General features: G+C 50.0%; 1 protein-coding gene across 1 annotated transcript in view; it reads left to right on the forward strand.

The window, feature by feature from the left end:
- The first annotated feature begins 299 nt into the window (after positions 1–299).
- LOC132360361 (OTU domain-containing protein 7A-like) overlaps positions 300–25,873 on the forward strand; it is a 381,868-nt gene continuing 356,294 nt past the window's right edge. The window contains exon 1 of the mRNA XM_059915424.1: positions 300–449. The gene's annotated coding sequence lies outside the window, so the exon portion shown is untranslated. The remainder of the gene's footprint in view (positions 450–25,873) is intronic.

Below are 25,873 nucleotides of genomic sequence, written 5' to 3' on the forward strand. Positions count from 1 at the left end.
CAGTCCCGGAGGCAGGTGCCAAGGGGCACCTGGAAGAGCTACCGCGGGCGCGGGTACGCGAGCGAGGGGTGCCCCGCGCTCTCCCCGGAGTCCGGCTCTCTGCTCGAGTGGTGGCCGCGAGCACGCGCGCTCGGAGCCGGCCGGCAGGGCGGGGGCGGGGTGCGTGCACGTCCACGCGGGAAGGGGGCGGGGCGCGGCTGCGGCCGGTGACGTCAGGGGGCGCGCGCGGCCGCGGGCGGAGCGGAGGGGCGCGAGGGGCGGAGCGGAGCGCGGGAGGAGGCGGGGGTGGAGAGGCCCCCGGACCGCGAGCGGCAGCTGGGGAGGGGGCCGCGGAGCCGGAGCGCGAGAAACAGCTGATCCGATTTTCCTTAAAGCGAGAGAAAATGGAAGTCGGGTAGCGGTGACTGAGGCGCTGCGGGCTGGCCGAGCGGAGCGGCACGGCGCGGCAGGTGAGACGGCGCTGGCCGCGGTGCTGCCGGCGGCGGTGGGGCCGGGGCCGCGGTCCCGGTAGGTGCGCGGTCAGTCCCAGCGCGGCGCCGGATGCCTCCGCGGCTTTGCGGCGGAGCAGGTGGGCGCAGAGGCCGGGCAGCCCCTGTACCGGGCCGCGAGGGCGCGGGGGTCGCGGGCTCGGCGCGGGGCTCGCCGGCGCGTCTGCATTGCGGGCTCGTCTCTGGACCCCGCGGGCGCCGCGGCCACCGGCTCCGGCCCGGCGCGGGTCTCGGGGCAGGGCGCGGCGCTCTCGCTGGGTCGCTGACGGTGTCTCCTCCGGGCCCCTGAGCCATATGCACTGGAACGTGATGACGGGCGCGGGGACACCGGCCCCTCGGTCCGTGTGAGCGCGCCGGAGTCCCGGGGCGCCAGCGGACGCCCGGCCACGGCCCGGCAGCAGCTCGTGAGGCCGCCGGCCGGGTGCCCCGGCTGTGTGGGCCACCGCGGCCCGGTACGCTGCTCGCTCGTTCCACTGGGTTTGTCTGGACAGCGGGCGAACCGTTAATGCAATTTGGCTGTGAACCCGGAGGCCTTCCCTGGTATCTTCTCACTGGAAGGGGGGAGATCGCATCTGCTGTGCTCTAAGTGCTCCTTTAAATTCGGGAGATGTCAGTGATGTCATCATTAACAAAAACTTTCCTTCATTGGACACAACCACCCAAGTGCACCCTCCTCCCGTGCAGCTCTTGCAGTCTTTTGAGACTCTGCCACAAAATAGATTTCCCTCTGCTCTGTGAACTCGCCAGCCTTACACAGGTGAAAACGGTTTTTATTTTTATTTCTTGGCTTGAGAATGAATAGATTCGAGAGTGCCTGGAGGGAAACTTGTTAGATCCCCACGGATCTGGGAATCACTTCATCCACATCACAAGGATCCAGGGGAAAGTCATGCATGACACTTACGTGGTTATTGCCTGGCTTTATCTTTATGATTGAAAGTGAGCCATGAGATGAAAAATTTTAAAAGACATTATATTCGAGGTGGCAGATGATGTGTTCAGGAAAAGGTAGACAGCGTGGCCTAGATCTTCAAGGGCCTTGATTGCTTCAGGAAAATCTGCGGGTCTGCTTCCTATCCATCACCTCCTCTCTCTGACCCCCTCCCCCCCAACTAGGATGGGCCTGGGAGCAGCTTGCCCTGGAGAAAGGGGTGACAGCTTCTCTGGGGCCCTCCCTGCCTTTCCTTTCCTTACTGTAGCAGCTGTGCGGCCCATCAGGTTGAAGGCCAGCTTAACATCTGAAGAGGGTTGAGAGTGCAGAGGCTGGGACCTACCTGTATGGCACACAAAGTTATGGGGAAATTTCTCCCCCTAAATTCGAGCAGCGTGCCAGCCTTATTGTGTGTGTGAGTATTCCATTAGTACTGACTGTGATGAGAACAGAAGTAAGCAAATTCCCAAGACAGTCTGTATATCTACTTAAGCCTATCATATCAAAAGGATATTCAGTAAGGGACAAAAGTATTGACATTCGTGTTTTTAATAATTAATGACTCTTCCTCATTGGTTCAAAGAAGCATGGCTTAAATTATTAGTGTGGTCATATTGGGTCTGTAAGGAATTTAATACCACAGGCCATGCAAAAGTTTGAGTCTGGTCAGGAAGATAAGCTTTCAAAAACCCTGGATTGGTGGGAAGAAAACGGGGAAACAGGGCTTCACCTTAGGCCTTGGCATTCAGGGTGGCAGTAGATGGAAACCATTGCATTATGGAGTCTTGCCTTGTGTGGGTCTCAGCCTGAGTCCTGCGTGGAGGCTCTCAGCCCTGGTGGAGGCCAGCACGAAAGTCACCAGAAAGCTGAACTGTCTGTTCTCCCGTTGTGGAGAAGGGGAGGGGCATGTCCCTCTGAAGCAGCCGTATGTGCATGGCCTGTCACCTCCTGAAGGTGCCAGATTTATTCACAGTGGCAAGGCTGCATGAGACAGGAAGGCTTGTAGTAGAATTGTCTCCAAATGTGCATCTTTTCCTCTTTTCGGCGACTTTGCCCCTGCTGCATAACAGTTGCTACTTGACCTCTTAAGTCATTGCCGAGATTTTTTCTGTAATTGAATTAGCGTCAATCCTATGAAAATTGGTTTTTAAGGCTCTAAGCTATGAATTCTGGCCACATATCCTTTTCACTTGTAGACCTGTGAAAGTATTCATTATAGTGTTTTTGATTTAACTCACTGTAGTACTCGTGAAAATACAAATTCAAGTGTTCTCACTAAATCTTGAGATAGTAACCACTGATTTCCTAAAACATTTCAAAAACCCTTACTTTAAAGACTCTTCATCCCCTTTTTATGGTTAGAACATCACATTTTCTGATTCTGGGAAGCCGAAATTGCCTTGGCTTTTCTTCTTGTTCCCTTTGGGTGTTAAGGTCATTTAATTCCTGTCTTAGGCCCAGAGAATAAAGGCTGAGTCAGCTCCCGAGGGGCCAGCAGGGGGCGTGCTAAATGCATCTTGGCCGTCCTCTACCTGAGCCACCTTGGGAAAGGATGAAGGATCCCCAAACTGCGGGTGTGTGCGTGTGTGCCCCGCGTCTCCGTGTGCCCATCCCCCAATGAATGGACACTGAAGGAAGCACATGCTTTGAATAGCCAGAGGTTGTGGCTTCCAGAATGGATCTCCCTCCGTGGGGCACAGAGATTGCTTTAATGGCTCCATGTCTTTGGAGAGTGATGGTTGGTCGTAGTCGGAGGATTCAATGCCTCCTCAGACCACAGAAGGGAGAGTGTTGGCTTGGGGAGGAGCGACTTGGCCTCATGGAACTCCTGCCTACATCTTGGTCCTGGTGAGGGCGTGATGGTGCCAGCCAGGATAGCCAGTGGAAATGCCCACCATCCCCCAATAATGCTTTCTTTTGGGTTTCACAGCTACTGACTTAAACCCCGGGGACTCTGTCAGTGGCACCTCCCAGGGGGTTTATTTGCCTGCCTTGCTAGGGTTATTGGCCTCAGGGTTTCTCTGATGGAGAAAAGCAAATGTTTAATCCCTCTGTGTGTCTTTACCTGAAGAAAATGAAAACGGGAGAAAAGAGGCAACTGTGCTTTTCACTTAAATGTGCTTAATCTGATTTTAAGTGTGTGCCATGTTATTCATCAGAAAGTTCCTAGTGAGTCTAGAGAGGCGAGCTCCTGCGGGGAGGGTTGTCTTGCCAAGGTGAGGGGGAGGTGTGTGTGTCCCAGGGCTTGGATGACCGTCAAGGGGTCTAGTTATGGTGTCCTCCCCAGGTTCCTTGTGGAGCCCAGATGCTGAAGGGAGAGATCACACCTTGAAGGGAATAAGTCTTCTACTAGACAACTGTCCAAATGCTATGACCGGATATTTCTTTATACTTCTTATTCTGTTGAAAATGCGTGTAAATCGAACTATTGATTTCAAAGGGGCAAATGGAAATTGTTTTCCAGCTTTGTGCCTCTCTTGGAGCACTTTAAATGGCTACAGGGGAAGTGCCACTCAATTAAAAGACAGGTGATACCTGATCCTTTTGGAATCTGTCCATCCCTGAGGAGGAGCACAGAATATCCTACTCAGGGGGAATCCTGAGATCCATAGGCATTTGAAAGGAAGCAAAACATGCTGGTTCCTTTTTATGGTACATCTAATTTGAAAATATTTTACCCTTGAAACTTGGAAGCAGAGTTTCGTTTGCCCTTGGCAGACTGCTGCATCCCCCAAGCAGTCTGTGTGTCAGACCAAGACACAGATGTGACAGATGTGACAAAGCAGGCCAGGAAGGAACTGCCTTTTCTACTCTTTGGGGATGGAGTTCCTTACCATTCATAGTAACAAAATGGGTATATGGGTTGAAAACAAGTCTTTCAAATTCTGAAAATGAGAGAGAGGCTAATGCTGCTATATTACCTGCCCATGTTGTCGAGGTGTGTTTAGCTGGCTGGTTTACACACAGTATCTCGTGGTGGGAGGGAGGGCTCTGGTAAAGACTGGGATTAAGAGGGAGTAGACCCTGCATTTCCTCCTGCATCGGCCACAGCCGGCCACCCTGGATGAGGCATGGCCCTGTCATGCTCTAGGCCACTCGTGAGAAAAGGAGAAAGTTAACCTCCCATGTCTCCAAGGCCTTATCTAGTAAAATTGCCGGATCCCACAGACCCCTAGTGCTTGCTATTAGATTTCTGCTATCCACCATCTCACGTTCTGAGAAGTCAAATGTACATTCATGCTAATGCAAGTTTTAAATACACCTCTCTTGCTTTAAGTAGATAAGTCTAAAGTAAACTCATTTTCTGGGTTTGAAAGATTTTGAGTTTCTCCTTGCAAGGAACTATTTTCTGTTTGAACTTAGTTTATTCTTCCATAGTTTTCCTTATAAGTGTGATGGATATTTGATGTCTGAGTGAATATGCATGCATAAGATGCAGTATTAACTTTTAGGAAATTTAAAAGGAGACCGCAGAAATTCATTTTCTTTTCTGCTCGGTGTTTCATTCAATTGTTTTATTAGATCAGCAGAGTTTCACATGATGCTAGGGATGGGTGTGAACAGACCACCAACCCATCCCTCTGTGAGATTCAGTTTCTCAGTTACTGAGGTGAGTTTAGGAGTGGATGTCCTGGTGCTGCCCCTGCCACCTTGAGCCTTGCTACCGCTGTGAAGACTCCAGCTTTGCTGCCCCTGGGGCTGACACACCCATGATTTACCCAGATTATCTCTGTGGTTCCATTTTAGAATTGTCTATGACATGGGGCTCCCCTGGATATTTTTTTAAATATTTATTTATTTATTTATTTATGGTGTGCCGGGTCTTAGTTGTGGCACGCAGGATCCGTGTTGTGGCATGCAGGCTCTTTTTTAGTTGTGGCATGTGGTCTTCTTAGTTGCGGCATATGGACTCTTATTTGCGGCATGCCTGCAGGATCCCCAACCAGGGATCGAACCCGGGCCCCCTGCATTGGGAGCACAGAGTCTTATCCACTGGACCACCAGGGAAGTCCCCCTCCCCTGGATATTATAGGAAGCTTGGAGCTGCCCTGGCATGTCTGGACTGTGGAAGAGACCACACGATGGACTGTGTCCTAGGATGTGATGTGCCTCCTGCCCCGAAGCCCACCCCACGTCCCAAGACTGAGTCAGTACCTATTCATATTGGGTGTCCAAAGACCACATTCCATTCCATTTCCCCACAGTTACTGTAATGATTATTTGAAGCTTGGAGAATGTGTGTATTATTGAAATATGGGGCAACACATTTGCATGTGTAGTTTTTCATGCCTTTAAAAAAAATTGTTGAACAAGGTATGTATTGTTCACTTTTTATTTTTTTAAATTGAAGTATAGTTGATTTACAATGTGTTAATTACTGCTGTACAGCAAAGTGATTCAATTATACATATATATGTATATATATACACATTCTTTTTTTAATATTCTTTTCCATTATGGTTTATCATAGGATATTGAATATAGTTCCGTGTGCTATACAGTAGAACCTTGTTGTTTATCCATTCTATATATAATAGTTTGCATCTGCTAACCCAACCTCCCACTCCATCCCTCCCCCAACCCTCCCCCTTGGCAACCACCAGCCTGTTCTCTATGTACGTGATTCCATTTCTGTTTCATAGATAGGTTCATTTGTGTCATATCTTAGATTCCATGTATAAGGGATAATCATATGGTATTTGTCTTTCTCTTTCTGACTTACTTCACTTAGTATGATAATCTCTAGTTGCACACTTTTTCTTTTTAAAATGTATTCATTGGAGTGTGTTTTACCAGTCTTTTAAATAATATCATGCTGTCTCTTGAAAGAATCATCCCTGAGCAGAAAAAAAAAATGGATGAGTTGCCAGCCAACTTGGACAGGGTGAACAGCTGTGTGACCCTGGGTGCAGTCCCAGGTGGCCTCCCAAGAGGAGAATCTCTGCTCTGGCTTCGCGTAGGTTTGCGGGGAGGAGCAGGTGAGAGAGGGTGCAGTGAGTCCCTCAATTCTAAAGAGATCAGTCGTTCCAATAAAAGGAACTGGAGGCAGAGTGTGCCCACCTCACTTACCACGAGCCCGTTTCTCTCCCTTAGTTTTCTCAATTGATGGATTTACAGTTTGCACTAGATTCAAGTCCTAGCTTCAGTGAACTTGCTTTAACTTTTTTTTGTTGAGGAAGGAGGCATGGGTAAGAAAGATGGAGGGCCTTCTTTGGCCTAGTGATTCTTGTTGTTTATCTGGAATTGTCAGCCAGTTCTGCTAAAACAGGCTAAAGGAAGTTCCTCCAAGTCAGAATAGACGCCAGACCTCCTGAGAATTGGGCTGCATCTCCTACCTCTTGGGTGCTGCTGGGCATGTGAATAGCAGGCCCCCCAGGGCTCATTGGATGGATCATTACAGAACACACTTTCTTACTCTTAGAGTTGATGAAAGATTAGTCTTTCAAATGGAAAACTAGGGGGTGAAGGAGAGGAAAGAGAAAAGGATTCCAAAGGTGGGGTCCTGCCAGTCCCATGTCAGTGAGGGTCAGTGACCATGGCCTGAGGCCCCGCCAGCATGGGCGGTCTTGGCATTTACCCTTGGGGGAGGTGTTGGCCGGCCTGGTGTCCGCACCACTCTCCCCACCCTGAGCGAACCCCCTGGCAGGGCCTGCTGCCGTGCTTGGAGCAGGTCTCTGGGCGGTGAGACCAAGGAGCATCCCTTGTCATCGGTGTTAAATGTGGTGCAGGGCAGAGAAGTCTCTGTGCCTCCTGAGGGACGACGCAGGCCCCACGGGAGGAAGTGGCTCTTTTGCAAGCCCCGTCACTTATTAGGTCACGTGAAAGCTCTGTGGCTGACTGTTTCACATGATACCGTGTCTGCACAGTTATCGGTAGGCAAATTGAAAGGCTGCACTGGATCTCTTGGGAGCCTGTGCCCTGGACTTGCAGGGATGGGTTGCACTTCGTATCCACGTCTCTTGATTATTCCGTTTGTACAGTCTGTCTGGTCTGAGGTGCTGTGAACTGGGCCCTAAGGGCCCCCTAGTTGGAAGTGGCTGGAGGACTCCGGTTGTCAGGCCTGCCGTGTGCAGTCAGCCTCCATCTCCCCGGGGTCATCTGCCCTCACTGGCCGAGGCTGACAGCGTTTCCTAAGGTTTCTTCCACCCAAGTTCACTTACCCCATGAACAGTCTGGAGGGCACTGTGTTCAGAAATGCATTATCACATAGGGCTCGACGCATAAGGCTTCTGGGGCTCGGGAGGTGTGATACAGGCAAGAAATTCCACTGCTTCATGTTAGCGGTTTGTTAGAAGATGCTGTGTTGCTGCATTTAAATTAGGAGCTACTGTGGAGGTTGCAGACACCACAATGAAGCGAGTCACATGAATTTTTTTGGTTTCCCAGTGCATATAGAAGTTATGTTTACACCATCCTGTAGTCTATTAAGTGTGCAATAGCATTATGTCTACAAAATACATATACCTTAATTTAAAAATACTTTGTGGCTAAAAAATGCTAACCATTATCTGACAGGTATCTGCAGGGTTGCCACAAACCTTCAGGTTGTAAAAAATGCAGCATCTGCGAAGCGCAGTGAAGCAAAGTGCAATGACAGGAAGTCTGCCTGTACTAGTCCGTGGGGTGACCAGAGGTCCAGGCGGGAAACGTGGCCGTGGCCATGGAGGAGTATGTGTGTGTGGCCCCTGCGGGCTGAAGGCCGGGCTGGGCCTGCTGGGGGAGACTCCCAGCCTCTGGCCCAGGCCCCCACCTTGGGCACCTTTCTAGTCCTCTGTTTCACAGGTGAGGTGGAGACAGGTAGCTGCCTGACCTCTGATGTCTCATTCAAGTCCATGATTCTGTGCCCAGTAATTCCCTCCTTCTCTCCAAGTGCTGACTAATCAGGGGAAAGAAAGCCCCACTCATTGCTGGGAGAGAACAGCTAGGGGAAATTAGGCGTCTCTTAAAAATATTTGTATCCATTTTTCAAGCTGAGGAGAATACAGAGCATTTTAAGAAGGATTTATAATTAGAAATGGATTGTGTGGTCAGCATCCCTCCTTCTGACCATGAGGCTGCGAGGAGAAGGCTGTGCTGTGGCCCCGTGTTCAGAACAGGCTCTCCACACGTGTTTGTGAAATGCAGTTCCTACTCCTGTGGGAATTAAAATTAGAAATTTAATTATTCTTTCTAGAATTGTTTAGCTCCCATGAGTTCAAAAGTGTTATAGTTGAGAATGTGGCTCATGTCAGATCTGACACATTTTCAGACTTGAGCCCCCAGTTTGGCAGCGTGCAGAATAAAAAAAGCCTGCATTATTTACCGATTCACCGTGATGTGACACACCACAGAGTGTCCGTTCTCTGGGGAGGTGTAGTTTCACCTTCTCCGTATATGTGTCGCAGACACTGTATGCAGTCTTAGGGAATATTAGCTACATCTATTTGATAAGGCAAATGACTGTATTCCGGATTTTTAAAAACCCTCCTCCCCACCTCCCCTTTCCTCGTCTGGGGTTGCGGAGGGGCCTTGAAGAAAGAAGCAGTCTGCATCATCCATGCTTAGCCGGGGCCTGGGACCCCTGGGGCTAATGCTTCCTCTAGGCCTCCCTCCGCACCCTGACAACAGTGCGGCCCACTCTGGCCCCCTGACCAGCACTGCCCTCCTGCTCCCTGCCACGCCTCTCTCCTGGGCTCGTCGCCCTGCTCTGGAGAGTCCTCAGGGGGCTGCTGGACCCCTCAGACCTCACCCCTGAGCAAGATCCCTTCCCACCTGCCTCCCTGTTATTTCAGTTTGGCAAGAGGATAAGATCTACCCGACTTCGCCTAACAGAGCAGAACCATGATGCCATGATGGACAGGTATTGAGTGGGAAAACGATCCTTTCTGGGTAAAGTACTGCTAGGAAATTTTTTTCTTTTAAGTAATTAATTAACCTTCTCTGTCAATGTCCCCTCTCGGTGTTCTCTCTGCTGCAAAAGTTGCCCAAGAAGGAACCGAACCACTGTACACGTGATGATAAAAGTGGGGGTTCACGATTCAACACTGCTGCCTTGGCAGAACAGCCCTTTATGAGAATGGAAGGTCTGTGGTCCTTCCCCTCCCCACCCCACCAAGCTCTGGATGAGGCCAGGTGTGGGTCCCTAGAGGGAGGTGAGGGTGGACATTACTGAGAACAGGCTTGCAATCATTGTTTACCCTCTCGGTAAGGCGATGCCCAGGGCACCAGAGAGAGGGAGAGTCTAGTGCTTGAGGGTGTGTTTGGAGCAGTCTGGAGACCCAGACCCCTCTTCCCCAACCCCAAAGTGTGTTTTCTTCCTGTCACACTCTTCCTAACAGGGAGGAAGAGAGAAGCAGAGACATTTTCCGAGCAGGAGGTCGTGTTGGCCATCCACTCCCCAGCGTGATGGAACAACCTGTCTAAATTCACAGAGCTGCCAAGCCTGCAGCACGGAAGACCAGGTTCCTCATGTTCTTCCCATCAGTTCGTTGTGTTGCCCAAGAGACGGGCAGTGACATTTTGCCCCGAATTCCTGGTGGTATTCATGGACCAGTGGGCAAAGGCATGAGAAAGCACCTCTTACATGGACGTTTGGTCGCCCCAGCAACAGATCTTCCCCGAGGGTCCCGGGTGCTGGCCCAGGCTGAGCCTGAGTGACATAAGGAAAACTGGGGCGCTGCATGATCTCTGGGCAGCTACCAGGCTGGAGGGGAGTCCACATGTGAGGCATCATGTCGACGGAGCACAGCCAGGCAGGAGCCACGCTTCCTCCATAGTGGACAGGTGGGGTGGGGGCCTCCACGGCCCAGGCACATTCTCCAGGGAGGCAGAGCCCTTCACAAGTCCAGGCTGGGTTTCTTCATCTAGGTATGAGGCTGTACTTTGTAAATTAAGACTATACAAATGTAAGAAACTGTTTTGAGGTTTTTGTTGTTGTTATTGTAGTTACTTTTCAGAAGCAAGAATAAAAACCTGAAGGAAATGTAGAAAGAGCCTAAGTCTTTTGGAGACATGTAGAATTTGCATGAAGCTGTTAGGTGGTTCCCAGTGGTTCACAGAGGAGAATGGCCCCCAGACGTTCGCTGCTAGCCCAGGAGGCTAGAACTAGACTCATGGGCTGTATGCAGGCAGGGCTTAACCATGGTCAGGCTGTGGGACTTTTCAGAGGGACCCAGCAGGCCTGAGGCTGCGTGCCCATTCCCTGGGGCTGTGCCATATCCTCCCCAGGGTGTTTCCAGGCACTTGGCCCAGGTTAGCGCATGAGTGTCTGCTGGATGGACCCCCACATTCAGGGCACTGAGTGGAGCGGGTCCAGGTCAGGCCCCTTCTCTGACCACCTGCTGGCCTTGCACTTGCTCTGGCCAGCCACTCCCATGGGGTCCTGCATCCCCAACATGTTCTGCTTTCCAGAGAGTCCACAGGGGAGGTTGTAGGCACCCAAGTGCCTGCAGAGGAGCCCCTGAGTGCCCAGGCCAGTGGGGGGTGGGACACCGCCATCCCTGGGCCCCCTGGGGGCATGGGTGTGGGAGAGGCTGTGCTTTGGGGCCAGACACACTGTGTTCTGTTTCCATGGTGCTGCCTCCTGCTGTGAGTCCCTGGCTGGGTCCAGTTGTCTCCCAGCCTCTGCGTCCCTGCAGGTGACAGCAGGTCCAGGGGTACCTGTTGGCTCTCTGCAGCTTCTCTCCAGGCTCCTCTCCCCTCAGGATGGAGCCCTAACCCACTGGGTGTTCATTCCTTTTCAGCAGGGTTGGGAAGAGACCTGCCCCATCGCTGGGGACCTTGGGGAGGTGTCTCACTGCCCTGAGCCTCCATTCCCACGTCTGGAATGAGGGAGAGCCTCATTCCATTCACGGGGTTGTTGTGAGGACCACAGAGGCTGGTGGACAGGTGCTTGTGTTGAGATCAGAGAGAGGTCACCCTGGAAACAGAGACCCTGGAGACCCTCTGAGAGCTCCAGAGCGAGTCGCGCCAGCACCATCTTCCTGAGTTTGTGGGATGTTCTGGGATACAGAACAGCCTGGAGCAGGAGAGGGCCGTCTGGACCCTTTGGACTTTCATCGGAATTCACTGTGCATTTTCCTTTTTAGGGAGCAAACCGGAGGATACTTCAAACCTTTGTCCAGTGTGTGTCATCGATGTTCATTTTTTAATAGACTATTGATGAGTGTAATTGATGTGTTGGGGGAGGGGGAGGGGAGGTAGGAGAACCTGTTTGTCTGCACTTTGCTCTTGGTGTTTTGAGCATAAACCATTTGTTTTGGGGATACTTTTTGTAAAACACATTCCATAAGAAATACTGAAATCTAGAAAGACAAAACTAATACAGAACTTGCCACATCCTGTCCCCAGCCCTACAGAAAGGTGGGAGGGCAGGTATTACTCCATAGAAATAGGGGCATACTAGTTTTTGCCCTTTCTCCTTTGCTTATTCAATTTTCTTAAAAAATGAGATGGCCAGTATGTGCACAGGCTAACAGAATTCAAGTAAAACAAGAGTATATAGTAAAATGTGAGTCATTTTCTTACGCCAGACCCAGTCCCTCTCTCAAGAGGCCCTGCTGTTAATTGCTCCTGTGTACCTTTCTAGAAATATTCTGTGGATGCCCAAGGATGTATCTTTTCTTTTTTCATGTTTAAACACATAGGAGCATACAGTGTCCATTGTTCTCCAGTTTCCTTTATTCTCACTTAATCATGTTGAAGATTATTACATTTTTTAGATTGTCGTATGTGCTATTTAAATAAAATGTACTCCATTGTATATATGTGCCGCATCTTCTTTATCCATTCATCTGTCGATGGACACTTAGGTTGCTTCCATGTCCTGGCTATTGTAAATAGAGCTGCAGTGAACATTTTGATACATGACTCTTTTTGAATTATGGTTTTCTCAGGGTATATGCCCAGTAGTGGGATTGCTGGGTCGTATGGTAGTTCTATTTTTAGTTCTTTAAGGAAGCTTCATACTGTTCTCCATAGTGGCTGAATCAATTTACATTCCCACCAACAGTGCAAGAGGGTTCCCTTTTCTCCACACCCTCTCCAGCATTTATTGTTTCTAGATTTTTTGATGATGGCCATTCTGACCAGTGTGAGATGATATCTCATTGTAGTTTTGATTTGCATTTCTCTAATGATTAATGATGTTGAGCATTCTTTCATGTGTTTGTTGGCAATCTGTGTATCTTCTTTGGAGAAATGTCAATTTAGGTCTTCTGCCCATTTTTGGATTGGGATGTTTGTTTTTTTGATATTGAGCTGGAATATTACTCAGCCATAAAAAGAAACGAAATTGAGTTATTTGTAGTGAGGTGGATGGACCTAGAGTCTGTCATACAGAGTGAAGTAAGTCAGAAAGAGAAAAACAAATACCGTATGCTAACACATATATATGGAATCTAAAACAAACAAACAAAAAAAAGTCATGAAGAACCTAGGGGCAAGACAGGAATAAAGACACAGACCTACTAGAGAATGGACTTGAGGATACGGGGAGGGGGAAGGGTAAGCTGGGACAAAGTGAGAGAGTGGCATGGACATATATACACTATCAAACGTAAAATAGCTAGCTAGCGGGAAGGAGCCGCATAGCACAGGGAGGTCAGCTTGGTGCTTTGTGACCACCTAGAGGGGTGGGATAGGGAGGGTGGGAGGGAGGGAGATGCAAGAGGGAAGAGATATGGGGACATATGTATATGTATAACTGATTCATTTTGTTATAAAGCAGAAACTAACACGCCATTGTAAAGCAATTATACTCCAATAAAGATGTTAAAAAATAAATAAATAAAATAAAATGCACTCATTTAAATTTTATTTAATTTAATAATGAAGGATTTGCTGAATTTAAGCTTAGTGTCTTCTATCTTGGAGTTCCCAGCATGTTTCTTCCCTGGGCTGGGTGGGCCAGCCCGTGGTAACCATAGTCCCAGAGTACGTAGTGGCCGGCCCCTCCCAGGTGGCAGTTCCTGCAGTAGGGCGGGCCCATGGGCAGGAAGTAGTGTCCCTCTGTCCACTCCCTGCCATGTGGGTTAGGCAGGTGCTCAGGAGGAAGGATTGACTGGGGAGAAGCTATAGTCTCCATTCAATCCCTGTAAAGTTAGGAGGAAACTATGAAATATGTTTGCCAGCTGCCTTGAGTGATATCAGTTTAGTTCTGCTTTGAAAGATGACTAAAGTGCATGCCCACCCTTCTTTCCCCCACCCTCCCATTCCTGCTGTCTTGTTGTTTATGTCACCATTGCTTACATGGTCTAGAAACATACTATTTGCCCTCTCGTAGGTAACCTCATTTTCCACAGTTACGTGGTCTTCGTGCTACATTTAGATGGATTCCAGGATCACACAGTACTGGTCCTTTATCTGTAATTTTAGAGGAATTCTCAAGGCTTTTCTTTCAATTCCTATTTCAGTTGTTGCAGTTCATGATAGAGTTTTTTGGTCATGATCCCCTGCTCTCCTCTCAAGTGGCTCATGACTCCCAGTGGAGAATTTTTGCAAGCTTCAAAATATCTCTTGCCTGAGTATAAAACTCTTGAGTCGCACTCTTTCCTTTAAAACTTTATAGAAATATTTTTGTCTTTTAGCATTGAGCATGATTGTGAAGGTATTTGAGCTCAGCCTGTCTTCTACCTGGATGTTCGTATGATTCTTTTGATTCAGTAACTTCTCCAGGCTGTTTCTGTATGCTCATCTTCTGTGTCACTTTCTTTTAAACCGAACACAATATACCCTATCATCTGACAGAGACAAGTCACTTTATCTATGTAGCATTTCTTCTGGGTCTTATATCTGTCATCTCTTTGATAAACTTGATATTTCACATCCTTTGCCATTTCATTTGCTTGTGTCTTTGTTTGGTTGATTGTGTTTATTCTATTTTTTAATGGCTTATAATGTGGTCATCATCCCTAGCCCATTTATTTTCTCTTTCTCCCTTTCTTTCCCAAGCTCTTCTTCTCCTTCTGTTGGTTTATAATCTCTTCTTTGATTTTTAAAAATCTTTTTAGGAGAGTGTGGTAGGCAGAATAAAGGCCCCTCAAAGATATCAGTATCCCGATGTCCAGAACCTGTGAATATGTTGGGAGAATTGGAATTGAAAAAAGTAAAATTGAATATGGAGTGAAGGTTGCTAACCAGCTGACCTCGAATAGAGGGATTATCCTGGGTTATCCTGAGTGGACCCAGTGTAATCAGAGGGTCCATGAAAGTGGAAGAGGGAGGACCAGAGAGGCATCAGCACGAGAAAGACTGGTACTGATGTTGTTGGCAGCAGGAAGCCATGAGCCAATGCATGTGTGTGGCCTCCACACTGGACATGGCAAGGAAAAAGGGGCTTCCTGCGGTGGCTGGAATCATGACTCCCGAAGACGTTCATGTCCCAATCCCCAGAACCTGGGAATATGTTATTTTATATGGAAAAGGAGACTTTGCAGATGTAATTAAGTTAAGAATCTTGAGATGGGGAGATTGGCCTGAATTATCCATTGTGGGCCTGATGTAACCCCAAGGGAGGCAGGAGGGGCAAAGTCAGAGCAGACCTGATGCTGGAAGCAGAGGTCGGGGGATGCGGTTCCTGGAAGGGGACCACCGGCCGAGGAACGAGAGCAGCCCCTAGAAACTGTAAAAGGCAGGGGCACATTCCCCCTGGAGCCTCCAGAAGGAACACCATCCTGCAATACTTTGGTTTTAGCCCAGTAAGACCCATTTCAGAGGTGTAACCTCTAGAACTGTAGGATGATACATTTCTCTTGTTTTAAGCCACTAGGTTTGTTGTGATTTGTTGCAGTAATAATAGGAAGCTTACAGAGACTAAAAAAGCTCTTCTCCTATTTCCTTATGAGGCTTTCCTCTGGGTCTGCACGTGCTTACCCTCCTCCCCCACCCTATTTCTGTGCCTGATTCCAGAGCTAGTTACTTGGTGACTTTAGTCAGTTCTTTGTTGAAGAATAGGATGGGGGTGCACTTCATTTCAAGGTTGTGGTCTGTAATACACTCTCTCCGAATACATTTCCTTTGCCCAGCCGGAGGGCTGCATTCCCCAGATCTTCATGTATAAATTGGGCGTTGCTCCTAGCAGGTCTTTGTGCTTCTATCCTGTATTTGCTGCCTGTTTCTCTCTGTGTATGAGACCAAGTCCACAGGCCACGGTCTACTCAGTGGCTCTGCTCCCATGTCTATGTGATCCTTTGCAAGCAGCCATCTCAAGGTCTGTATCTCTTCAGGGGTCAGGAGCGGGGCTCTGGCTTGCTCTGTCCATTCCTGATTCCATTGGTCCGGTCCACCCAGGGATTTGTGCTCTCTGCTAGTGTCTGGCTTCCTGATTTGTTGAAAGTGGAATATATTTCTCTTTCTAGTCTCTCTCTCCGTTTTCATTGTTTTGGGGGCTTTCAAAGAAAGTGTGGAGGAGTAAGCCATTCCCTGGAAACTGCTGTCTGGTGGATGGTGGTGTAGATGCCTAGGGATCTTGCTTATAATCTTTGGAGAGCTCCTTGTGCTTTGAGAGAGAGAAATCGGGTCGCCTTTTCTCTTGGGGGCTGGGCATTGTTTAGCACTTGTAACTTTGTGGTTCCTTTTCTAAGAAGAGCTTTTGTTTTACTCCAGAACACTTTTTCATAAAAGCCCTTCGTTTAGATTAGACAAGCTATTGTAGAAAGATCTGGCCTTTCTGAGGGCCCCCAGGCCTCCCCTGCTAGCAGCCTGGGGGAAGGAGGCAGACAAGTGCCACACTGGATATCTGACCCAAGCCTCCCTTACCTCTGAGGCCTGATCCTGCCCCTGCCACGCCCCAGCAGCCTTGGACTCACACTGCCTGTATCTCAGAAATCTATGTGGCTTTTTAGACGTTAATCAATAAAGCCTTGAATGAACACTTGCTGCTTTAATCACTAATGAATATTACATTAATGCTGTAATCCATAAACAGTAGAATAGCTTCCAGTGATTGCCGTGTGTTTTTCCGACATTATCTGGTTTAAATTTCACAGCCATCCTGTGAGACGGGTGTCACCTTTCATCCCCACTTGGCCGCTGAGCTGGGCTGGGGGCACCTGGAATGCCATTTGTCTGTCTTATGAAGCACAAGCTGCCTTCACAGTTGACCTGTTCCATGCCAGGAGGTGTGCACGCACTTTGTTGGGCTGAGTTGAAGCTTATGAACTTTTTGCATTCTTTTATAGGCTCTTTGTGTGTGCAAATCTGTTGGCTCCAAATATGTTTGGAACAGCTTACTTGGCAGTAATCTAAGATATGTTCGTTTTAAATATTCAATTTTAAATAGTTGTATGTTAATAGCCCTTAGTTTTGCAGTGTTTTCCTGTCTTTTAAAAGCCATGGCAACTTAAAAGTAGGAAGCCCTAAATCCTGAGGAATGAGAGTTCGTGAGGATTTTGCCCCAGCCAGACCTACTCTGGGCTGTCCTATGCGCACAGAGGCCCTCCAGCTTGTTGCCCCTGGGGTGCCTGCCAGCCAAACAGTGTACAAGGAGGGGAATGCCCATGCTCACGTCTTCAGTTGCTGGGAGAGAAATCCACCATGCACTAAAAAGATAGTAAACTGGAGTCTTTAAATATTTTTCTTTTTCTCTGCCTGCCTTCCGGTTTGTAGGGTCCACAGGGTTGTCAGTCATGGGGATGAGTAGCTGGTGGACCACGGCTTCAGAGAGGCCAGCAGGGCCAAGCCCTGCATCCCTGTAGACAGAAGGTCAGCAGCACTCAAGAATCAGGTGAAATGATCACTGTGCTGTCGCCAATGTGGAGGAAGGACAAAATGTACCTGGTATTTGAGAAAGACCACGTCCCGGGGTCACCTGTACAACCAGAATGTGTGAGACCTCGGGGAACGTAGCCTTGTAGTCTTCCTGAAGCTTCTTTGGACACCTGGGAAGATGAGAGAATGAGCTATCCTCTTGCCTGCTCCTCTGGGCCTCCCCCAGGGATGATTCATGCTGGGATCAGTTCCATGACATTAGCTTTTAGCTCTCCAAAGATTGCCTATTACCACTTCCCTCTCTTCCTTCCTCTCTCAGTTTGTCATTTATTGGTCCTTTTTGTTCCATCATTCTGATTTTTCAGCGATTCTCTTGCATTATGCCTTCATCTAAGGGCTTTCCTCAGTGCTGCCTTCCACTTGGCTAATCTGCCCTCTGCCCAACCCACATCAAACCCACTGTAAAGACCAGCCACTTGGTTTTTGGTTTCTGTGATTCTGTTGCTCATTTCCATAAATTCTCTTAATTTCCCATATCCTTGGTCTTTTTAAAAGGTATCATATTGTTTACTTAGGGTTTTGATCACTTTAAGAAGTGCTTGAATCCATCATTTAAAACAGTATGTTATGGTCTCTGATTCATAATTTGTTACCTGAACTTCTTGGTGGTGGTGAGTTGGGGGTTTTTGTCTGATGTTACTGTTTGCTGGGTCTGCTGGCCCTGTTCTTGGGGAGTCGCTTCTTCTTGTGTTTCCTCACTTGATTGCAGCCTCTTCTTTGCTTGGCATTAGGGTGGGGTGGGTGCATCTGGCCAGTGAGATTGTATTTGCTTCTGTCAGGTCTCCAGGGGGCTGTGAGTCCAGGGTCACCTTGCGTGTCAGCAACTCGGGTTGGTGGTTTTGGAGACGGTGGCTGTCTGAGCTGAGTGCCCTGTGAGCCTTTGCCCTTCATCGGTTTGTCATGCAACCTACAGTGAGGGCTGTGGAAGTGCTTTGTATGTGGCAGGGATACAGTGGGTGAGGCGTCAGGACAGGACTGGTCACAAGACACAGATCCTGTTCACCTGTTGAATGGGTGGCTCACTCTGAAGTTGGGACCAGCTTGGAGAGTGGAACCACTAAAGGACAGGGCAATGGCCAGTACGTTTGTGTGCCGAGGCCTGGGAATGCCTGGTGAGCGGTTTCCTGAGAGTGCCCTGTGGTGGCTAGAGCAATGTTGGCCCCCCATCGGCAGGCTCTGTTGGCTGTACAGAGGCAAAGGACTGGCAGACCTTTCCCAACTGAGCCTGCTGCATTTTCTGGAAGCTTCTTTGCTTCTTTTTATCATATCAACATGATCAAATGCAAAGCATTGGGTGTAGAAGAGCACAAGATACCTCAGGAATCAGTGCTGAGTCAGTGCAGAGAAAGGAGGAAGGCAGTCCATACACTGATGGCGGGAGTATTCTTGAGCCTGTTATGTGGATGTTATCTGAGGTTTTAACTATAGAAAACTTAAAAAAACAAAAAGCACAAAGCATTTTAGAGTATTGCCTAGAGCTGGGGAACCATTACTTGAAGTTCAGGGTTAGACACTCCCCCCAGGCAGACTGGTCCACCCCCGCCCCCTTGTCCCAGGTACACCACATGGCTCTCTTGGCACATCTTGGTTGCTGGCTCCCCTGCCCTTCCCTGGATGCAGAGCCCTCCCTTCCAGTGCCAACCCCTGCCTCTCCTATGATGCCTTTTACGGTTTCCTCGCTCACAGCACCTGTGAACTGTGCCCTACATCACAGAATGTGTGCTCTCCCAGGAGCTCCCAAAAGGCGGGCTGCCAGTCTTCGTGTGTTAGTGCATCTCACCCACGGGATGCCTCCTCATGGTGACCATGCTTTTCATGGTCATGACATTTGAAGAGCTCTTTATATTTCCAAAAGAAGGAACTTAGCTGTGTTGCAAGCCCTTGCACTGTTAGTTCCCCCATAAAGCCTTGCAGTACCTCCCCCACACACAAACACATAGTAGATTTGGGAGCCTGAGGTCATTTTGTTGCTTCCCTGGAGTGTAGCACTCATTACCACGTCACTGTGACCTGGGGTCTTCACAAGTAGCCTCCTTCTCCTGGTCGTAAAGGGTGGGACCATCATTTGTTGTACTCAGTGGAGGAGAGCACCCATCGTGCTCTGACATGTTCTTGCACGCTTCATTCATTTCCATCGTATGCTCAGTGGTGGGCAAGTGTGTGCCACCGTCCTGCTCTGGACACTGTTCTGCTGTGCGTTGGGAACGAGGCAGCGCTGTCTCGGGAGCCCAAGTCTCCGATCACCTGCACAGTCGGCCCTCTGTATCCTCAGGTTTGGCATTCATGCATGTAACCAACCACAATCAATGATGTTGTAAGAAATATTCCAGAAAGTTCCAAAAAGCAAAACTTGAATTAATTGTACTCTGGCAGCTATTTACATAGCATTTACATTGTGTTAGGTATTATAAGTAATCTAAGGATGATATAAAGAATAGGGGAGAATGTGCAGTGAGTTATTTGCAAATATGACACCATTTTATATAAGGGACTTGAGCATCTGTGGATTTTGGTATCCTCAGGAGTCCTGGAACCAACCTTCCATGGATACTGAGGGGTAACTGTATTTACTCCTGGAAGGTTTAAAGTGGTCGTGCATTTATGTAAAATGTCCCCAGGTGTCCCTGTTACATCTTGAACTTCCTCTGTAGTCTGACCACCTCTGCTGCCCTGACACACACGGCTCGCTCAGTGCAGCCTGGTCCATCCGGAAGGGTTGGCAGACCTGCTGGGCACCCCGCTTCCTCATCGTAGCTTGGCAGGAGGGCAGGGAGGGCTCTGCAGTGTCCCCTCCAGGCCAGGAGCGGTGGGGCGACCCTCGGCATTTTATTGACTCCGTTTCTGCATTTAATTTTTTGCAAAATTGTGCTGCCCTTGGCTTTGTGTCATCTCATTCATTCAACAGACATTGTGTCTAAAGACTTGCTTTCTCCCAAAAGTAACAAATACCTTTGGAAAAATACCCACTGGAGAAGAAGTAATCATGTGCAAAGAATTTTTCCTCTGGTCTTGTTTTCCTCTTCACTTGGCATTATTTCTTGAGCCTTTTCCACATTACTAAATAGCCTTAAACTGAGGTCCCCACGGCTACGTGACACTGCATGGGCTGAGCGTGCTGTAGTCGGTGAACGATAACGGATCGATCGTGGGCTCCTGAGGGCTGGGTGCGTGGCCCTGCAGGGGACATGCTCCAGGTCAGATGATGGGTCATCCAGCGCAGCGTGGCAGGTCACCACACACACGAACAGGTGGCCTGTTCCTGTTCCTGATGCCACTGCCAGAGCCCTCCTTTTAGTCCTGTTCTTCTGGTTTTCAGGGGGCTACCTGGGTGATTTTACTCTGGTCTCTTTCACACACGATCATACCAGCTTTCTGAGCTTAGTTGGTAACAGTGTACCCAAGGAGTTTATGATTCCACATCCTTCCTCCACGGGCCTCCACCAAAGGAAGTTAAAGGACAGTCTGGGCCATAGACAGAATAGCAGCTGCCCACAGCCCAGCGGGACGAGCTCAGCACCGGGAGAGGTTGTGTGGCTCAGATTCCAGAGATCAGGATTCTTGGGGATTTGAATTGGGGAATATGGAAGAAGTCAGGCACCTGGGAATGACAGGAGAGACCCAGAAGGCAGGAGCTGGAGAGAGGCCGCAGGGACTGCGACCAACAGTGGGTGGACCTCTGGGAGAGTGGACAGGAGCAGCAGGGCTGTAGGGGCAGGAGGCCGGAGACCCAGTCCTGCAGGAGGTAGAGCCTGCGCCAGTGGAGAGGAGCCGAAGGGAGCAGCCTGGATCCCACACCCCTGGGGCTGCGGCCCTGACAGCTGCCTCCCGAGCAGCCCCAGGACTGTGCGCCCAGCTGTGTGCTGGAGCCCCCGGGCTCCTCCACCTTCCCCCTCCTCCTCCTCCCCTTCCTCCCCTCCCCGTCTCACTCGTCCTCCCTCTCCTCCTCCCCCCTCTTCCCCCTCTTCCCCCTCCCCTCCCTCCTCCTCTCCCTCCTCTTCCCCCTCCTCCTCCTCTTCTCCCTCCTCCTCCCTCTCATCCTCCCCCTCCTCTTCCCCCTCCTCCTCCTCCTCTTCTCCCTCCTCCTCCCCTCCTCCTCCTCCAGGGGGGAGATCCACCAGTGCCCCAAAGGTCTGCTGGCCTCTATCACTGCACTCAGAGCACTGGCCTCTCTGCCCCTATGCAGGCCCTTCCTCACTGTGTGTAGGACCAGGTGAGAGCCTGGGGTCCTGACACATCAGTGTGGAGGGATAGGAGGTGCCGTAAGGGAAGAGGTGTCTCCAGAGATGCTAGGAGGGGCCTGGTGGGAAGAGCACTGGACAGTCGAGGACTCCCAGGCAGGCCACATCCCTCACAGTGGGTGTTTGCCCAAGGTCTCAGGATTTGTAATAGGTGCCAGGCGTGGTTATCCTGCTAAACTGGCTCCCCTGTCCCCCCTGGGGCATGTCGTGTGGTCAGAGCCAGCGTGCAGCCAGCTTCACGAGGGCAAAGGATTGGGAAGGTGGCTGATTTCGCGGGTGCACACACATTCACCTGCCTGCTGGAAAGCTGGGGCTGAGCATGGGCAGGAGAACGGAATGGAGCCCCAGGCCTCGTGCCGCTCAGCGGCCTCTCCTGTTCACCTCCCCCGAGAGAGAGGCCCAGGGTGGGACAAGGTGTGTGCACATGTCAGGGCTCAGGGGTACGCTGTCCAGGGCAGGTGAGGGGATGCCCAGGGCCCTGTGCCATGGGGAAGGCTGACATATCAAAGGATCCTGCTTTGTAAGATTACTATTATGATTGTAAAACAAGCAGTAAGATGGGAACAGGCAGGTGTTTGGGTGGCAAGGAGCCACCATATCTGTGGGATCTCTCGGGAGCCCAGCACTGAGGAGCAGCCTCCTGCAGGCTATGCAGGGGAGACTGGATGCCTGGCTCGCTGCAGGGAAGCAGGGTCTCCGGGCTCCCACGTGTGCCGCTCGGTACGTGGTGACCTCGCCTCTGGCTCACGGGGACAGTGAGGCCACGGATGGCGCCCTGGTTGGTGAGCAGGGCCCAAGTGTACCTGCAGGATGTGTATAAGTGCCGTGCCCACAGAGCAGGGCAGACCTTGCCTCAGTCCTCCTTCCGTGGGGCCCACCTGTCTACCTGGTACTAGCTCTTACCCTTGTGCAAGGTTGGGAGGGTTTAATTTGTAATTTAATATTTCTTACTTAACAAAACAAAGTTTCTGTATGAACCCTTAACCTTTGGGGGGACCCTCTATGGTCTGTGGAATCAGATGTTCTGAGAGCCCCTGGGCTGTGTGTCAGGACCTGGGGGAGACAGGCAGATGCAGCTGTGTCAGGGGGCTGTGGAACTGTTTGTGATTCTTGGTTTCCTTTTCTGTTGCATTTTGTGCCATGGTGTGGGTGGCTGGGCCACCAGGGCAGCCTCTGCCTGCGGGGTCCAGAGAAGCAGAGGCTGTGGAGGAGGCAACAGTGGGACCATCCCCCTCCCCCGTCCTCATGGCCCTGGCTCAGGGTCCGAGGGTAGAGGAAAGCTCAGGTCCTCTGGGAGGTTGTGAAAGATGTTTCCAGACGATGAAGAGGTGATGAAGGGTCATTGTCCTGCCCTGGTTTTCAGATTTCCCATCACAGTGAGCGTGTCTTTGGAGGTTTTGCTGGACTTCACAGAGAGGATTTGATTTGAAAGCTCCAGGGTGTATCCCACTCACCGGCCTGGCAGGGCTGTCCTCACACAGGCCATGTGTTAGCTGGAGCCTCCGTGACTCCGGGGCATCCCAGGTCATCGAAGGCACTTTGGTGTGAGCTCAGAGCCCACCCCGCACAGGATGGAGGTGGTTCCTGGGCTGCACATTGATTGTGACAGGCTGGCCCTGCTAGTCCTTAAACTATTTTGTTTGAGTCATAAGACAGAAATAAATAAATAAACAGGCCAAAAAGGATTACTGTGACACAGCCAGGGTTTGTGTGTAGTCATCAAGCCCAGCAAGGGCCCATCTGCGATGCTGCTGCAGATGTTTGCAGGAAATGTGACCATTGCCTGCTGTGAGCCTGTCAAGTGGACATGGTACCCACTTTCATTTTAAGTTGTAAATTTTTTTTCATATTCTTTTCCATTATGGTTTGTTACAGCATATTGAATATAATTCCCTGTGCTATACAGTAGGACCTTGTTGTTTATTTTATATATAATAGTGTGTATCTGTTAATCCCAAACTCCTAATTTATCTCTCCCCTGCCCCTTTCCCCTTTGGTAACCATAGGTTTGTTTTCTATGTCTGTGAGTCTGTTTCTGTTTTGTAGCTGAGTTAATTTGTATCATATTTTAGATTCCACATATAAGTGATAGCATATGGTGTTTGTCTTTGTCTGACTCTTAAGTTATAAATTTTTAAAGGAAGAGCTGGAAACATAGTACAGGTAGAAAAAAAATCACTGTCAGAATGTGTTTTAGAGAGACGAGGTTAATGAAGGCTCGATTGTGGTTTTCATTTTTGAAGAAACCATTTTAAAAATTCTTGTCACATGGAAGATGAAAGCTTCCAAGACAAATCCCCCCCAGGATATGGGTTCCCTGTGTCCGAGGCGCTTTTCTAGGGCGTGGTCTCCCTTGGCTGTCAGGAGGGTGATCCTGGGGGGCAGTGCAGGGCGGCCAGGCCTGGTTGGCCTTCCTCTCTTTGTTTCCTTTATCCAGTGAGGTCTGCACAGCTGCATTTTGAGGTTGGACACGCACCCAGCAGCATCTCAGACCTCCCCTATGGGTACCAGGAGTGTTCGTTGCAATTCATATTGCATTATCGTTTGGGACCTTTGGGGACAGGTAGCAAAGGTAAACCCATCTTTTGGAACGCGATGAATTGGGGGTTTTCTTTTGTTCCGTTCTTGCTTCAGTCATGAGAGACATGCTTTAAATAGGGAAGCGGCGATGTCATTTCCAGGCGCTTTCCCAGCACTAAGTAGGTCAGGGTTTTGTCACAGTTTTGACAAGATCACAGGTGACTCACTGTAAATTTGGAGAGAGTCACGAATCTTGTCAGGATACGGAGTGCATTTGCAATCTGATTAAATGGCCTTAATTCCTGGCCTGTGGAGGGTCCTCTTGCCCCGCACCCCCTGACCCCACGGCACAATCTCTGCTGAAACTGGCCCTCAGAGGGCAGGGGGCACAGTGAGTCCCCCAGGACTTGTCCTCACTACTGTCTGAGGACATCTGTCCTCTTGCCTGCCTGACAAAACCAACTCCTGGGAGCGGATGAGAGAACCGTCCCCTCTCCCTGACTTGCAGCATTTTGTGCAAGTGTAGCCTCACGCAGAAAGGTGCACGGCATAAGCGCACACACACAGGTGTGCCTGTGATCACACCGCCCCCCGGGCCACTGCTGCCCCCACATCTCACGCCACACACCCGCGTGGCTGCTGCGCTTCCCGTCTGTGAGACCCCACAGCGCGTGTTCTTCCTCTAGCCCCTTCGGCTCCTTGGGGTGTTTGTGGGGTCCGTCCAGGTCCCCATGTGTCACTGTTGCTAGTTCATTCCCAGTGCCGTGTGAACAGGTGACATTCCCTGCTGATGGGTGTTGGGGGGTTTGCAGGGTGGGCTTTTGGAGCAGGGGGCCATCCTGGACCATGTCTTTTGCTGGACATTTGGCTGCATTTCTGTTGGGAGCACACCTGGGGGTGAAAGTGCTGGGTCACGGGACTGCAGAGCTTCAGTTTAGGAGACCCTCCGGCTTCCCCAAAATGCACTCTGCCCGGCAGGTAGAGGCCAGACTGAGGTTTCCCAGGCAGAGAGAATAAGCCCTGATGGCAATAGAGTGTATTTTGGATTGACGTGGGTTCAGGTAAGAATCCAAAGGCACTTTAGTCAGCATTTATTCTCAGACATCTGAGAGGGGAGAACTGGTCTTTACAGAGGTGGATTCTGCACTTAAATGAGCAATTGGTATCCCCCTGTCTGCTGTGTGGCTCACGTAACCTTTTCTCACTGTGCTCAGGTGATGTCATCCACCAACAGGGCATGTCCTGCCCTGACAAACCAACTCTGGGTAAGGGGCTGAATCATGTCCCCTTACTCCCCGGGGACGGGCAGAGGCAGGGTGGGCCCGCCACGTTATCACTGCTTGTCACGTGCTGCAGAGGCTGCACTTGTATTAAGCTCTGTCTCAGGATGGCCCTGGGTGCTAAGGAAACCCGCCACGCATGTGTCACGTCCTGGGCACCTCATGACTTAACCCAGGCTTCGGTCAGCATCGCCTCCACACCCTCTGAGGTGGGGGAGCAGGGACAGGGTTACCCTCTTGTCACAGATGATGAAACCAAGGTTCAAGTTAAGTATGTGGCCCAGGGTCTCAACTTGACTAATAAGAAAAGGGGGCCTGGCCCACATCTTCTGGCACAAACCCCGTGATACTCTGCTACACTGCAGCCCCCTCCTCTGTTTATCAAGCAGAAAATTGAAAGGTGGTACTGTATTTTACAGCGACCTTTAATAGCGACCTAAGCAACTGACTCCTTTGGGCTTGGCAGAGGGGAGCCTTTACACCTCCGTCTTGCACAGGTGATGGTACAGGACTGGTGGTCCCACCAGTGTGAAACCATCACAAGCCCGTCATTTTGGGTATCCCTTTATGTGCTAGTTTGTACTGATTCTAAAAAGTTATTTGAGGAAATTGAGGTAATGGGATATAGTCGGTCGAGTCATGTGAAATCTAAATGTTCGAGGACATTTG

The sequence above is a fragment of the Balaenoptera ricei genome, chromosome 2 (genome assembly GCF_028023285.1).
Source record: "Balaenoptera ricei isolate mBalRic1 chromosome 2, mBalRic1.hap2, whole genome shotgun sequence".
NCBI lineage: Eukaryota > Metazoa > Chordata > Mammalia > Artiodactyla > Balaenopteridae > Balaenoptera > Balaenoptera ricei.